Below are 13787 nucleotides of genomic sequence, written 5' to 3' on the forward strand. Positions count from 1 at the left end.
GGGCCCTATCCTCGCGGCGCGTCGAAGCGCCCACCACGTGGCCTGCCTCGAGGCCATCAGGAGCACCATACAGCAGGCGTACATGCTGTTCACCACACGCTGTCTGCTGTGGTGGGCAGCGGGGTCCCTGCTGGCCTCCCTTCTGCGTCTCCTGTGGCCTAGGTTGAGACGGCCACGCGTGCCACACACAGCCCAACATCCTGCTGACCATGGGGCGCCCAATCTGATCCTATTTGGCAGAGTGCACCCGCGGCAGGTGTGGGCTGTAATGACGTGCTTGTGGCACTACCACACACTGATGCGCCTCCACCGGCACCTTCGCAGGCCACATATGAAGGCCCTCCCCGCTCCTCCGTTGCCCTCTAGGACCGCGTCACCGCCACCCCGATCAGTAGCAGTGCTGCAGGTCCTGCCGTCTTCCAGTGTCCTTCCTAAATTTCCCTGCAAAATTTTCCCGCTGATCTCCAGCAGACTGGTGTGGCCAGCCGTCATCCATCAGATGAAACCTCTCCCCCCATTCCCAGCCACCTTCCCCCTGACACAGCGGTTTCTCCCCACCGCTGCCTCCCCACCGGACACACTACAGCTTCCTCCAGTCCCCTCACCCCCAGCCAACTTCCCTCTGATACGGCGATTTCTCCCCATCGCTGCCTCCCCACCGGACATCCCCCATCCTCCCCCCGTTCCCTCACCCCCAAGAATTTTTCGGCCTCAGGAGTCTCCTCCCCAGACTCCTCCATCAAAAAGTAAAAGCAAATCTCCCCCCACACTCGGGCTTTCCCCTCCCGAGTCTCACACTCCCCCCGATTCACACCCAGACATTCTGTCTGACCACGACACCCTCCCCCTCTCCCTCTTGCAACATCACCACCTTTGCCCCAATCATCCCAGCCGTTTGCAACATCACAGACACCCCCGGCCCTTCAATCCCCGTCACCAGCGTCCCCCACAAAGTCATCGTCCCCCACGGTATCAAAATTATCGCTACAACTCCCGGCCCCCATACCATGGCCCCCCTCCATATCAACCTCGACCCCCACATCAATCCCGCCCCCCATACCATCCCCGCCCCTCATACCACCACCGCCCCCCGCACCACCCACGGCCCCCACACCAGCAGGAGTTAAGATACAGCAGAGGCGGCCAGCAAAATGCAAGCCTTTACCGACACTCAGGCCACTGCAACGCGCCCGCCGCCACCAACACACAGGGCGGGCCAACACACACGGCGCTCCAGAATACACAACGCCCCGCCGCCCCGCGCACCACCCAAACAAGACGGTGTCGCCAGTGGGTGAGGAGGCGCGCCCCTCAAGCCCCGCCTGAGTGAGACTTCCTTTCCGCTCACGTCTGCCATGGCACCGTATGACTCTTTTTTTTTACAATGAGCCATGGCAACCTGTTTCTCTTATTACGTATTACTTCAATTTCTTACCAGTATTATATTAGACTTTCACACAGCAGAGAGAGAGAGAGAGAGAGAGAGAGAATGGGAGTGAGTGTTTCCAAGTGTTTCAGTGTCGCTTTCGTTACATTACAGTTCTGTATATAGAATAAAGTACCATGTTCCCAGCAAGGCAAGGGCTCTCAGTGGTACATTTGCACTTTCCAGGAGGTACATTGGGTCTCAGAGAATAACCGTTGCTGTGCAGTAATACATGGTGCTATAATGTGCAATCAGGTTGCGCAATGTTTTGTTCTCTAATCTCATAATTTTAGTAAGCAAAACTTTTATTTAAATGGTATCAATAGTAGGGAGGGCAGCTTTTGGTTTTCAGTGTCATGGAACTTCCCCTGGCCGCAATCTGAACTAGGACAGGAAAGATTCTATATATATTGCTTTAAGTGGTGTTACTTATTGCATACCGCGAATTATTGCATACCGCAGTGAGAGGGTTAATTAGAGGCCGTAATGATCCTCCGACCACATTGCTTGCCAGACTAACAACCACTTAATGATTCTCTGAATGGCTTGTCCTGCCATCCCCGCCAGCAGTGTTAACAGCAGACCGACCATTGCCCCGCCACTCCTCAGCCCTCTCCAGGCCTCCTCCTGCCCTGCACTCCCCCACCTCCCTGCCTGCACCCACTACACTTTTCAAACACGCTTCTTTGGTCAGACAATCATCGTAATTAATCTGTATTCACCTCGGTGGCCTGGTGTGCAAGACTGGGCTAAACTCGTGGTAACTCGTGTAACGTCTCCGTATTGAGTTGTACCTTTGCTGTTGATCCGCAGCGTGCACCAGCTCAGTCTTTAACACTCCAGTGCGAGGGTTGTGTGGAGGGGGCGGGACGGGCACGAGAGTTGAAAGAACGATAATAAAGAATGAGTGGATGTAAAGGCAATAGGAAAGTGACTGCTTATTTGTCCAGTTCTGAGACCAGACGGGGTGGAGGAGGGTGTGGGGGCGGTCAAATCGAGAGCGACTGTGGCCCATCAGCCTGCCGCAGTGTGATGGGCAAGGAAGCATGAGTGTTCCAGCGGTGCATATTACAGGAGGGAGGGAGACAGCTAATTTCTAGCCTGCCAGTCTGGAAAAACAGTTGCAATGCGCGTTCAATACATTTGTACACTTTTCAGTCGCTACGCCAAGACACCACCGTGACACCACCCGCAGGACGTGTGTGGAGGACGTGTTTGGGCCGAGAGGAGCACACGTGGATGAAGCAGTGTGGACGAGGGCTGAGGGTGGCAGAAGAGTGAATTCAGATGTAAATGGTCACACAATGATCTTAGGGTCGTTACTTCATTATGAAATCTATCAGCCCTCCAATTTGATGCAAAGGTAACGTTACAGGTTGTGTGTATGTGTGTGTGTGTGTGTGTGGAGAGAGAGAGAGAGAGAGAGAGAGAGAGAGAGAGAGAGAGAGAGAGAGAGAGAGAGAGATTGTGTGTGTGTGTGTGTGTGTGTGTGTGTGTGTGTGTGTGTGGAGAGAGAGAGATTAAACAACCAAACTCTGGTAGGTACAGGGTACGAGAAAGATTTAGGAGTTATAGTTAGCTCTGAACTCCGTCTAGGGAAACAATGCATAGAAGCCAGAAACAAGGCAAATAGGGTACTAGGATTCATTTTTAGGAGTGTTAAAAGTAGAAGGCAGGAAGTAATATTAAAGTTATACTTGGCGCTGTGCAGTTCTGGTCCCCACATTACAGGAAAGATATAGGTCTATTAGAATCAGTACAGAAGAGAATGACTAAAAGGATACAGGGGATGAGGAGTATTCCTTACGAGGCGAGGTTGAAGCTGTTAAATTTACATTCTTTAGAGAGACGTAGGTTAAGAGGGGACCTGATAGAAGTCTTTAAGTGGTATAAGGGTTATAACAAGGGAGATGTAAGCAAAATTCTTAGGATCAGCAACCAGGGTATAACAAGAAATAACGGGTTCAAGCTTAAAAAATTTAGGTTTAGGAAGGAGATAGGAAAAAATTGGTTCTCAAATAGAGTGGTAGATGAGTGGAACGGACTCAGTAACCATGTAGTTAGTGCTAGGACACTAGAGAGCTTTAAGAGAAGATTAGACAAGTTTATGGATGGGGATAACAGATGGAAATAGGTAGGTGTGTTTCATACAGGGACTGCCACGTGTAAGCCTGGTCGCTTCTTGCAGCTTCCCTTATTTCTTATGTTCTTATGTTCTTAACTACATATATAAAGACACCAACATGCTATAATAAACATTACACATCACCATGCACAACACCTTCACTACACCACCCTTACCTTCCCTTTAAGTCCCTAAAGCCCTTACCCACAAGCCACACAAATCCATACCAACTATAGGTTGTTGTTGTTGTTGTTGTTGTTGTTGTTGTTGTTGTTATATTTCACTCTTCCTTGGATTTTTGTACTTATTTTTTTTCTTAATCAGTTATGCTCTCTCTCTCTCTCTCTCTCTCTCTCTCTCTCTCTGCTACTTTTCATCTTTTCACCTAATAACGCGCGGTGACAGTCTCTCTCTCTCTCTCTCTCTCTCTCTCTCTCTCTCTCTCTCTCTCTCTCTCTCTCTCTCTCTCTCTCTCTCTCTCTCTCGTACATACTGAAAGGGAAAGATGAAGTGCATTGTGTCCCCTAGAAATTCATAGAAAACGAGGACTGCTATAAATTTCCTCATATTTTATAAACAACAGTTAAATTTTGCCTGTGTTCCAATTAGTGGAAATCTGGAACATATAGTCTGGCATGCACGCCTGTTAATCGGCGCTTTGTCAGACACTAGAGCCATTAAAAACGAAAGAAAAACAAGTGCAAGTTTAAAAGTTTACTCTGCAGCAATCTGTCTCATTTCACTCACTTAAGAAAACGAATGGAAAATTTTCTCAGGTGGAAACTTTCGGGAGAGGCGGATGGAGGGGAGTCTAGTTTTAACTTCACTCAAAGATCTCAACCAGAAAATTGCGCCGATCTTTTTTCCTTCACGTGTTTCTTTAGGTTTCATAAGTGGCACGCGACTCCCAAAGCTTACGACATCGAGGACGAGGGAGGCAGACTTACGCCGCTCTTCATTTCCAGACTCAGAAGATTAAAAAGAAACAGGAAAAGAGTGAAGGAATGCATCTTTCTTGGCAGCTAAGTTGAAATAAATATAAGTTTGTCTGGAAATGCTACAGAAAAGTCATACAACTGAATGCAATAATACGGGACGATAATAAAACCCATTTCAGTTAACATAAAACAAGCATACTTTGTAAGACTAACGTACAAACTACTTAAGTGTTGCATCAAATGCCATTATATCTTTTAAATAAAAGTAAAAATAATAGAATATGTATAAAAATGAAACAAAGTTATTCAGTACAAAGACAAATATCTAGTTCACAAGATCTTGTGAACTAGTCTTCAAAGATATTAGCGTGAAAGTTGCCAACTGAATGCACCAAACACCGTTAATCATTTTTATGCTGAATAAGACTCAGAGAATCAAACAAATATATCTTGAACAGACTGAAAATTGCAGTCTTCACTATGCAGTTTTCAAGGATGTTGCAACAATAGAGTGAATTATATTCCGTTACTTCTTTTTAAAACAAGGCACCAATACTGAAACAGGATAAAAATAATGAAAGAGACATACGGTACCTGTTGAAAAACTGTATACATTTTGGAGTCACGGAAAGTCAGCAACAGGATTCATGAAATACTCTTGCCTCTTTTAACGTAAGTTATGATTAATAAAAGAAACTCAGAGAATTCAACATTTCAGTCCTTAAAATTCAGTGTTTCCAAAGGCATAGCAAGAGGAAAGTTGGTAATACGATCCACCACACACGGCGCTTCCTTCTCAACACAAGACACCACCACTCAATGCACTTGCAGGTAAATGAACATGTTGTGAAAAGCTGAGAAACGCAGGAAGTATTACATGCCATTATTTCCAGACTGTACTGCACACAATACAGAGACACTGAAATTGTCTCCAAGACCAAACACAATAAATGAAGTGTACGTAATGTTAATAAGCAAAGTAACGCTGCATTGAAATAATGGGGATGAAATGCAAGCACTGCCGTTTATTACAATATAGGGAAATTATTGGCAAGTGTGGAAACAGCCAGACTGGTGGTGGTACGTACACTTTTCCTCTATAACAAATGGTGCAGTTCATAAAAGTCCAAAAGTGCTTAAAACTAATCAAACATTCATAAAAAATAAAGTGCTACTGAAAACAAAAGAAAAAACAAAGTAAAAAAAAGAAGACACGAAAACACACAACTCTAACAAACATCACTGCAGAGAATTAATAGACACACAAGAATCATCACTCACATTCCCTGCAGTGGTGACAAACAATGCAGCCAACGCTGAGTCATGCGTAGCGAATCACCAACATTATATTGACACAAACACAATGGCAATCTTTGCCCAAACATGTGCTTCCGTCCAGTCATAATTCAGTGTTGAAATGTTCCATAGACACGTTGTATTGTCCTTCCCACCCCCCACCCCCTCCCTTGTGCTACGCCGGAGAGAGAGAGAGAGAGAGAGAGAGAGAGAGAGAGAGAGAGAGAGAGAGAGAGAGAGAGGGAGGTGCGTATTACGTGTCAGAACAATGAAGGATGACTCAGCAGCCAAAAATATACAACAATACATGAATAAATAAATAAATAAATAAATAAATAAATAAACAGATAGAAGTAAACAGGTCGCCTAACCGTCAGCACCGCCCCCACCTCTCTAACCCTCACCAAATGTTTACAGAACACAGGGCATGCACACTAATACACCACACTCACACACAATACAACACCCACACTCGACACATGAACATCCCCCTACCCCCATAACAAATTACCCACACGTCTCCCCCCTCCACACACACCTCTCCTCTATCAGCCCTCTTCCCCACACATACACACTCCCACACCCACACGGACCCCACCCACAACCCACACAAGCCATTCAGCCTACCCCACACACATGCCACATACACCAACCTCCTCCCATCCCACGCACACTCGAAACACACTAACACTTGTCCTCCCAAACACACACCTCTCCTTCCCCACACACCCTACACACACCCACCACCCGCTCCCCCGTGCACCTTCCCCAACCCACACCATCATCAATCTCCCTCGGCCTCATTTACGCGTGGCAGGTAAGGCGCAGTAGGTCTGGTCACCACCTTGTCACCTGCCCAAGAATGAATGTGACCTGACCTGCGGTGTGTTAATGAGGTGCCACATGCCCTGCCCTCACCTCATTATGTGCCTTGCGGCGGTACGCTCTCTCTCTCTCTGTGTGTGTGTGTGTGTGTGTGTGTGTGTGGCAATCAGCTGCGCCGGAGTGATTACATGTTAGTGGTGTTTAATGAGGCGCTGACAGGCGGCTGTTAAAAACCTTGACATAACCACCATTACCAGCAAGGCTTCCTGTAATAACAATTAGCCTGTGCTCACATGTGTGTGTGTGTGTGTGTGTGTGTGTGTGTGTGTGTGTGTGTGTGTGTGTGTGCGCATGACTACATCTCAATACGTTTGACACTCGACCATTTATCTGGTTGAGTCCACGGTTTGTTGGTGTAGTGATGTGTTGTGCGAGCGGAAGGAATGTGTTGTAGGTCGTGGTCGCCTATCCAGTGCGGGGAAATAGTAATTATTCACTTTTAACGTGTCAGATGGCGAACAAATTATGAAAAGTTGACATGTGTTGCTGCGTATTGACTGTAGGTGTGAACGTGTGTACAGACCATCAAACTGACGGACACACTCACTCATCTCGTTATTTTGTTACCACTATTACTATTATTATTGTTCGTAAAGTATTATTATTATTATTATTATTATTATTATTATTATTATTATCATCATCATCATCATCATTTTATTATTATTTAAAATATTATTATTATCATCATCATCATCATCATTATTAATTATCATCATCATCATCATCATCATCATCATTATTATTATTATTATTATTATTATTATTATTATTATCACTATTATTATTATCATCATCATCATTACTATTACTGTTATCATTATTATAATATAACTATAATTACAAAAAAATATTTACAACTCCTACTTTACTACTACTACTCTACTACTACTACACTACTACTACTACTACTACTACTACTACTACTACTACTACCACCACCATTTATACTACAACTACTTCAACCACCACCACCACTACTACTACTACTACTACCACCACCACCATTTATACTACAACTACTTCAACCACCACCACCACTACTACTACTACTACTACTACTACCACCACCACCATTTATACTACAACTACTTCAACCACCACCATCACTACTACTACTACTACTACTACTACGCTATTTTCACGTCAAGTTATTGAAATATGAGGTGCACACAGTATAGTATTAACAAACACTAATGATTTACTTCCACGCTTTGCTGTTACATGCCTCGCACGTTGTTTTTACTTGCCACTTGAAATATGATAAATAAATAAGAATTAAAACATTATTTATATGAATTTATATTTAAGGCAATGTTTACAGTACTGTCCGAAAGAATAACTACATAGAACTGCTTGTGTTTTTCCTGTACAGCGTCACGCACAATGTTCTTCTGTTATTTCACCTCTGCAAGGATAAATGTTCACAAAAATAAGAAAATAATAAAGCAATTGAAAAAAAAAACCTATGAAAATATCAAACAAAAGGCAAAATGACTCGTAATATTTGAAGACAGAAGGGTTGTTTAAATTTGTTAGTGTTTTCTTCCCTTCGCCTTGCACTTGTTCGTACATTAAGTGAATAATTTGGCGGGAAAACTCGGGTAATCTCTCCTTAATCCCACAAGGGCTCAGCTGCGATCACCTACTTCCCATGCCTGCTCGCTGACTGGTGGTGCTGCGCAGAGGAAGCTACACAAGAACCCTTACTGACTTCCATATGAGAGTTGAAATTCTTGGATTTTGAAGTGAGAGTTTAAAGGGAGAAGTGGAAAACAAACTTTCTTTTTTTTTTTATTCATATGGAAAGTGTGGTCCTGGAATTTAAAGTGAAGGCTTGTAGAAGAAGAAGTGAGAGAAACAAGGTTATTTTCACATGTGCGGTGAAGTCTTGGCTTATGAAGAGAGGATTGAGAGGAAGGGAACAAAGGCAATGGGCTGTCAAGTTCTCTGTGGTTTCCGAGGCGAGCGTGGAGAGATTTATTTATTTATTTTTATTTATTTTTCTGTGGGTAAAGCCTAAGGGCACAAAGAAAAAAAAACGAGAATAATATAGAGGAGACTTTGATTTCATATTGGAAGGGAAGAAAGGCTATGGGCTGTCAAGTCCTCTATGGTTCCCGAGGCGAGCGTGGAGAGATGGAGAGATTTTTCTATGGGTAAAGCCTAAGGACACAAAAAATAACAAAATAAAAAAAAATGAGAATAATATAGAGGAGACTTTGATTTCATATTGGCGTCATAATCTTTGATTCTTTTTGAGAATTGGAGATTTTTTTTTTTTGTGTTATTTATGCATGGAGGATGCCACGTAGGACACCAAAAATAAACTAAAGAAAAAAGGCGAGAATAATACAGAAAAAAATTAACTGATTTCATAATAGGCATGATAGTCTTGCATTTCTTAGTCAAGATTGAAAGATGAAGAGTTTATCTTTTATTTTTGTTCTTTTATGCGTGAAAGAAACCGCCTGTAAACACACACACACACACACACACACACACACACACACACACACACACACACACACACACACACAAAGGAGCAAAAGAAAAAAGCGAGAACAATATAGGTGAGACTGATCTCATAATTGTGGTGATAGTGTTGGATGAAGAATATTGAAGAAGCAAGTTGAAAGATCGGGTGAAATAATGAAAATGAAAGAGTTAACGAGTGACTAAGGTGGTTAGCCTGCTCTGCGCGACTCGGTGTGAGCAGACGTCATCACTGAACAGCTGAGCGGGAGGGAGGGAGGCAGGGGGGAGGGAGCAAGATGGAGTTTGTTGTTTTAAAATATAGGTAGCAAGTTATTGTTATTTTGTTTATTTATACAAATGAAAATGAGTGAACGTGACGATGAAAGACCAAGAAATAGAAGGAGAACAACGCAGAGGAGGAGGAGACAAGACAAAGATGACAATAAGTGCTCTTACACACGAGGACACTAGTGTACGCCACCGGTGTCGGACACTAGTGTCCTTGCTCAAGACACCGCCTGGCAACTAGTGAGCCACTCACACACCTCAGTCGGAAGAATGGCGGGAAACGAAGTAGGTGATGACATGGTGTGGTGGTGTCTGTGTGGTTGGTGACAGGAATGGGGTAACTTTTGTGTGTAATAATGAATAAACTTGTATACGTAAGCACAGTAGATTCTTTACTTACCTTGTGAACATGTAATGAAACAGAAAATAAAAATAAACATAAAGGACTTACGTATTTCTTTCTTTTCTGAGAGGGGTTTCTCTTCAAAATCAGGAATGAGTATCACCATTATTGCATTCCAGCAGTTCTGCTTTTCTATCTTATTTGCATATCCCTCACAAGATGGGTCCCATAGTGCTGATAGTTTTTCTATTTCACAAATGAGGTCCTCCGTGTTCAGCTTCTCCTCCACCATCTTCGAAATTGTCCTTGATAGGCCGTCTCCTTCCATCATGGGATGATGGTGGGTGTCAAACTGAGCATGAGAAGCTGGCCAGTGGGCAGCGGTGGCGGACACTGGTGGCTACGTGTGAAAGCTTCCATTTAAAACAATGCTTTGCAGTGAGTGGCGGCAACCGTCAGTGTCCGCCACGTGTTGCGGGAGCGAGACACCGAAATATCTGTTGCCCGGAAGTTGTCTGCTTGGGACACAGCTGTTGCCTCGTGTGAAAGGCTCCATTTGAGAATATGGGAGGCAACTAGTGTCCGACACCGGTGGCGGACACTAGTGTCCTCGTGTGTAAGGGCACTAATTCAGTAGGAAAACTCCAACTGGAGCTGCTCCTACCGGCCGCCACTACTTGCCTGGCTGGAAGTACACGGTTAATTCACCTCACCTCACCACACTCACCTCAGTCAGCCTGCCAGCACCTCACTCGTGTCCTCGCCTTCACGCCGCCACTAAAGTCATTTCCCGCACGCAGCACTTTCCCTGCAACACTCGCTCTTCCTCTTCCTGACACTCTGCACCCTCCACTCCCTTCCTCTCCCCTCCCTCCACCAGCGCTCCCTCCCTCCACCAGTTTTCTAGTTCCGTGTTATATTTCAGTGAATAAAGGAGTGACATCAGTTGTAAATATTTGACCCACATTTACCAAACCAATAAAAGATTTAGACCTCCACTGAAATGTTCATGATTACACAGAGGTTACCCAACTTTGCGTGACAGGCAGGCGTGACGTGTCCAAGGGAGGGGAGGAGTGAAGGGAGGGTCAGCGGAGGAATACAGGTTGGGAGGAACGAAGGGGAAGCAGATGGAGGAGATCCACTCACAGGATTCTGCGTTGTTGATTTGTGTGTGGAAGTATCGTGGGTTTTGCCTGCCTCCATTGTTGCTCGTCTGCTGAAATAAGTAAGTGACAGAGAGAGAGAGAGAGAGAGAGAGAGAGAGAGAGAGAGAGAGAGAGAGAGAGAGAGAGAGAGAGAGAGAGCACGGCTACAACACTCAACCAGTGACACCAACAAGGAAAACCCATCACCACTACCATTACTATTACCACCAACACCATTCCTTCTTCACAGATATCCGCACCACCACCACCACTATCACCACCACCATGCTTATCACCACTATCACCACCACCACTGTTCCTGCCTCCCAGTCCATTATCTCCGCCACCACCACCATCACCGCCATCACCACCCGATTAAGGAACACAAGGCGATGCACCAAATATTAATGAAAGCGCGCCATTATAACCTGCCATTAATTGCTGCCTCCTCTAATGACCCATCAGCGCCATTACCTCCTCCTCCTCCTCCTCCTCCTCTTCCTCCTTGTTTTTTCTCTTCTTTCTCTCCACCTCTCTTATTCTCCTCTTTATCTATCCTCCACCTCCACCACCACCATTTCCACCATTACCAACACCTCCTCCTCCTCCTCCTCCTCCTCCCCGATACATCAATTAACCACCTAATCACTACCACCCCGCCATTGGTTCCTCCCTAACGGGATAATTGGCGGCCGCTGATTGGCTGAGGGAGTTAGGCAGTTAGCGGGGAGCATTATCTTAACCTCTGGGTAAAGGAAGGAGGAGGAGGAGGAGGAAGAGAAAAGGTGTTTATGACGAATGTTGAGGTGTAAGAATGATGATGAGGAGGAAGAGGAAAAGGAGAAGGAAGAAGAAGAGGAGGAGGAAGAGGAGGAGGGGGAGATAAAGACAAGGTGTTTATGAGGATCTGGAATGAAAAGAACCAAAATGAACGGTGAGGAGGAGGAGGAGGAGGGGAAGTAGAAGGAAGAGAAGAAGAAAGAAGGTGTATCAGTGTATTGGAGGAGGAGGAGGAGGAGGAGGAGGAAGAGTAAGAATGAACGATAAGAGGAGAGGAGGAAGAGAAGGAAGAGGAGTAGGGATGAACAGAGTAGGAAGAGGAAGAGGAATAAGGATGAACATGGAGAAGAAATGAAAATGAAAGAAAAAAGAGGAGGAGGAAGAGGAGAAGGAGGAGGGAGGAAGGAGGAATGATATTAATAAAGGGAGAAGAGAAAGAGAAGTAAAGATGAATAATAAGAGAGGAGAAGGAGGAAGAGGAGGAGAAGGAAGGAGTAAGGAGATTAGTAAAAGAGAAGGAGGAAAAGGATCACGGATGAAGGAAAGAGGAAGAAGGAAATAGGGAGAAGGAAGGGAAAAGGATGAACACGGAGGAGAAGGGAGGAGGAAATAGGGGAGAGGCGGCGATTCTATGGGCGATATAATACTATAGCGATATGTTAGGACACGACCCCAGACTGAGGGACAGAACTAAACACCCCCCTACCTCTCTCTCTCTCTCTCTCTCTCTCTCTCTCTCTCTCTCTCTCTCTCTCTCTCTCTCTCTCTCTCTCCGCTACTGCGCTGTTCAGTCTCAGTTCCTAGTGTTCTTTGTTATATGTAATTTTTGCTGCTTAGAAGAATGTAATGGTTTAATTTCTGCCAGATTTGTTATATCGTATGAGGTGACAGATGGATTTACTGCCTGGGTTCTGTCTCCTATTTTCCTGTATTTCCATCACTTCCACTTTCTATCTTCTACTGTCTTTCAGTATCTTTATTTTATTTTCACTTTCTATTTGCTATGTCCTTTTAGTATTTCCATCACTTTCTCTTCTTGTCTCCTATCTTTTGTATTTCCATCTATTTCTGTCTATTTTTCCCACTGCCTTCATCACCTCCACTTTCCATCCATCAATATTTTCATCGCCTCTTCTCCTCCAACGATGTACTTTAATGTATTACTATATATTTAAGTATAGGTTAAGATTACTATATATTTAAGTATAGGTTAAGATACGCTATCTTGATTTACCCCGCTTTAAACTTGTATAATCATAACTTAAGTGCATCAAACTTTCTCAGTAAATTGTTAAACTACTAAACTGGCAATGACACAGAAGTCCGGAGGTGTGTTCCTGATGACTTGTTCAGTAATGTGGTGGTTTCCCGTGCTCGGCTTGCAGGTTCGAATCTTTGCCACGGTGCCTGTCTCTCTGTGCTCAGGTTTATTGGAGCTCTCTGTTGAGTTGCTCGGTGTTTCAGTGTATTGAATATTATGGTGGTGCAATACAAGGGTGGTGGGTGTGACAAGAGTACCTTTTAGATGATATATATAATAGTAACTTGCTTCTTAGTGTGCTACGAGAAATATGTAATAAACAGGATAACTTGACGAGATGGTAGAGAGGTAGAACGAAAAGGATGATAGACGTACTGAATACTGAATGAACCGATGAGGGTGATGGGTGTAACAAGAAGTATATTTCAGATAATAGATACAATAGTAACTTGCTTCTTAGGTTACTACGAGAAATATGTAATGAATAGAATAACTTGACGAGATGGTGGAGGAAAAGGATGAAAGGCATTACAAAGCACTGAATACTGAATGAAGCAATGAGGGCGATGGATGGAACGAGAAGTACATATCAGATAACAGATATAATAATACCTTCAATGTGAGGCTACGTAAAGGATGTGTGGTATTAATGTGATAACTACACGTGAATGTAAGGCTACGTAAAGGATGTGTGCTATTAATGTGATAACTACACGAAGACTAAAGAGAAGTATTGTGGATGCACTGAAGGAACATCAGATGAAGGTTGTAACAAGCATATTTCTGACTATTAATCAAATAATAGCTTAAGTGTGAAGA

At 44.2% G+C, this 13787-nt stretch overlaps 1 protein-coding gene and 1 long non-coding RNA gene across 3 annotated transcripts in view; one reads left to right on the plus strand and one right to left on the minus strand.

Moving 5' to 3' along the window:
- LOC135097870 (uncharacterized) overlaps positions 1 to 10531 on the minus strand; it is a 59445-nt gene extending 48914 nt beyond the window's left edge. The window contains exon 1 of the long non-coding RNA XR_010266248.1: positions 10507 to 10531. This is a non-coding gene — a long non-coding RNA (uncharacterized LOC135097870). The remainder of the gene's footprint in view (positions 1 to 10506) is intronic.
- A 294-nt stretch (positions 10532 to 10825) lies between these two features.
- Positions 10826 to 13787, plus strand: part of LOC135097881 (bestrophin-2-like) — a 147159-nt gene continuing 144197 nt past the window's right edge. For both annotated transcript variants that reach the window (XM_063999987.1, XM_063999988.1), the window contains exon 1: positions 10826 to 11007. The gene's annotated coding sequence lies outside the window, so the exon portion shown is untranslated. The remainder of the gene's footprint in view (positions 11008 to 13787) is intronic.

This window comes from Scylla paramamosain, unplaced genomic scaffold (genome assembly GCF_035594125.1).
Source record: "Scylla paramamosain isolate STU-SP2022 unplaced genomic scaffold, ASM3559412v1 Contig35, whole genome shotgun sequence".
NCBI classification, from domain to species: domain Eukaryota; kingdom Metazoa; phylum Arthropoda; class Malacostraca; order Decapoda; family Portunidae; genus Scylla; species Scylla paramamosain.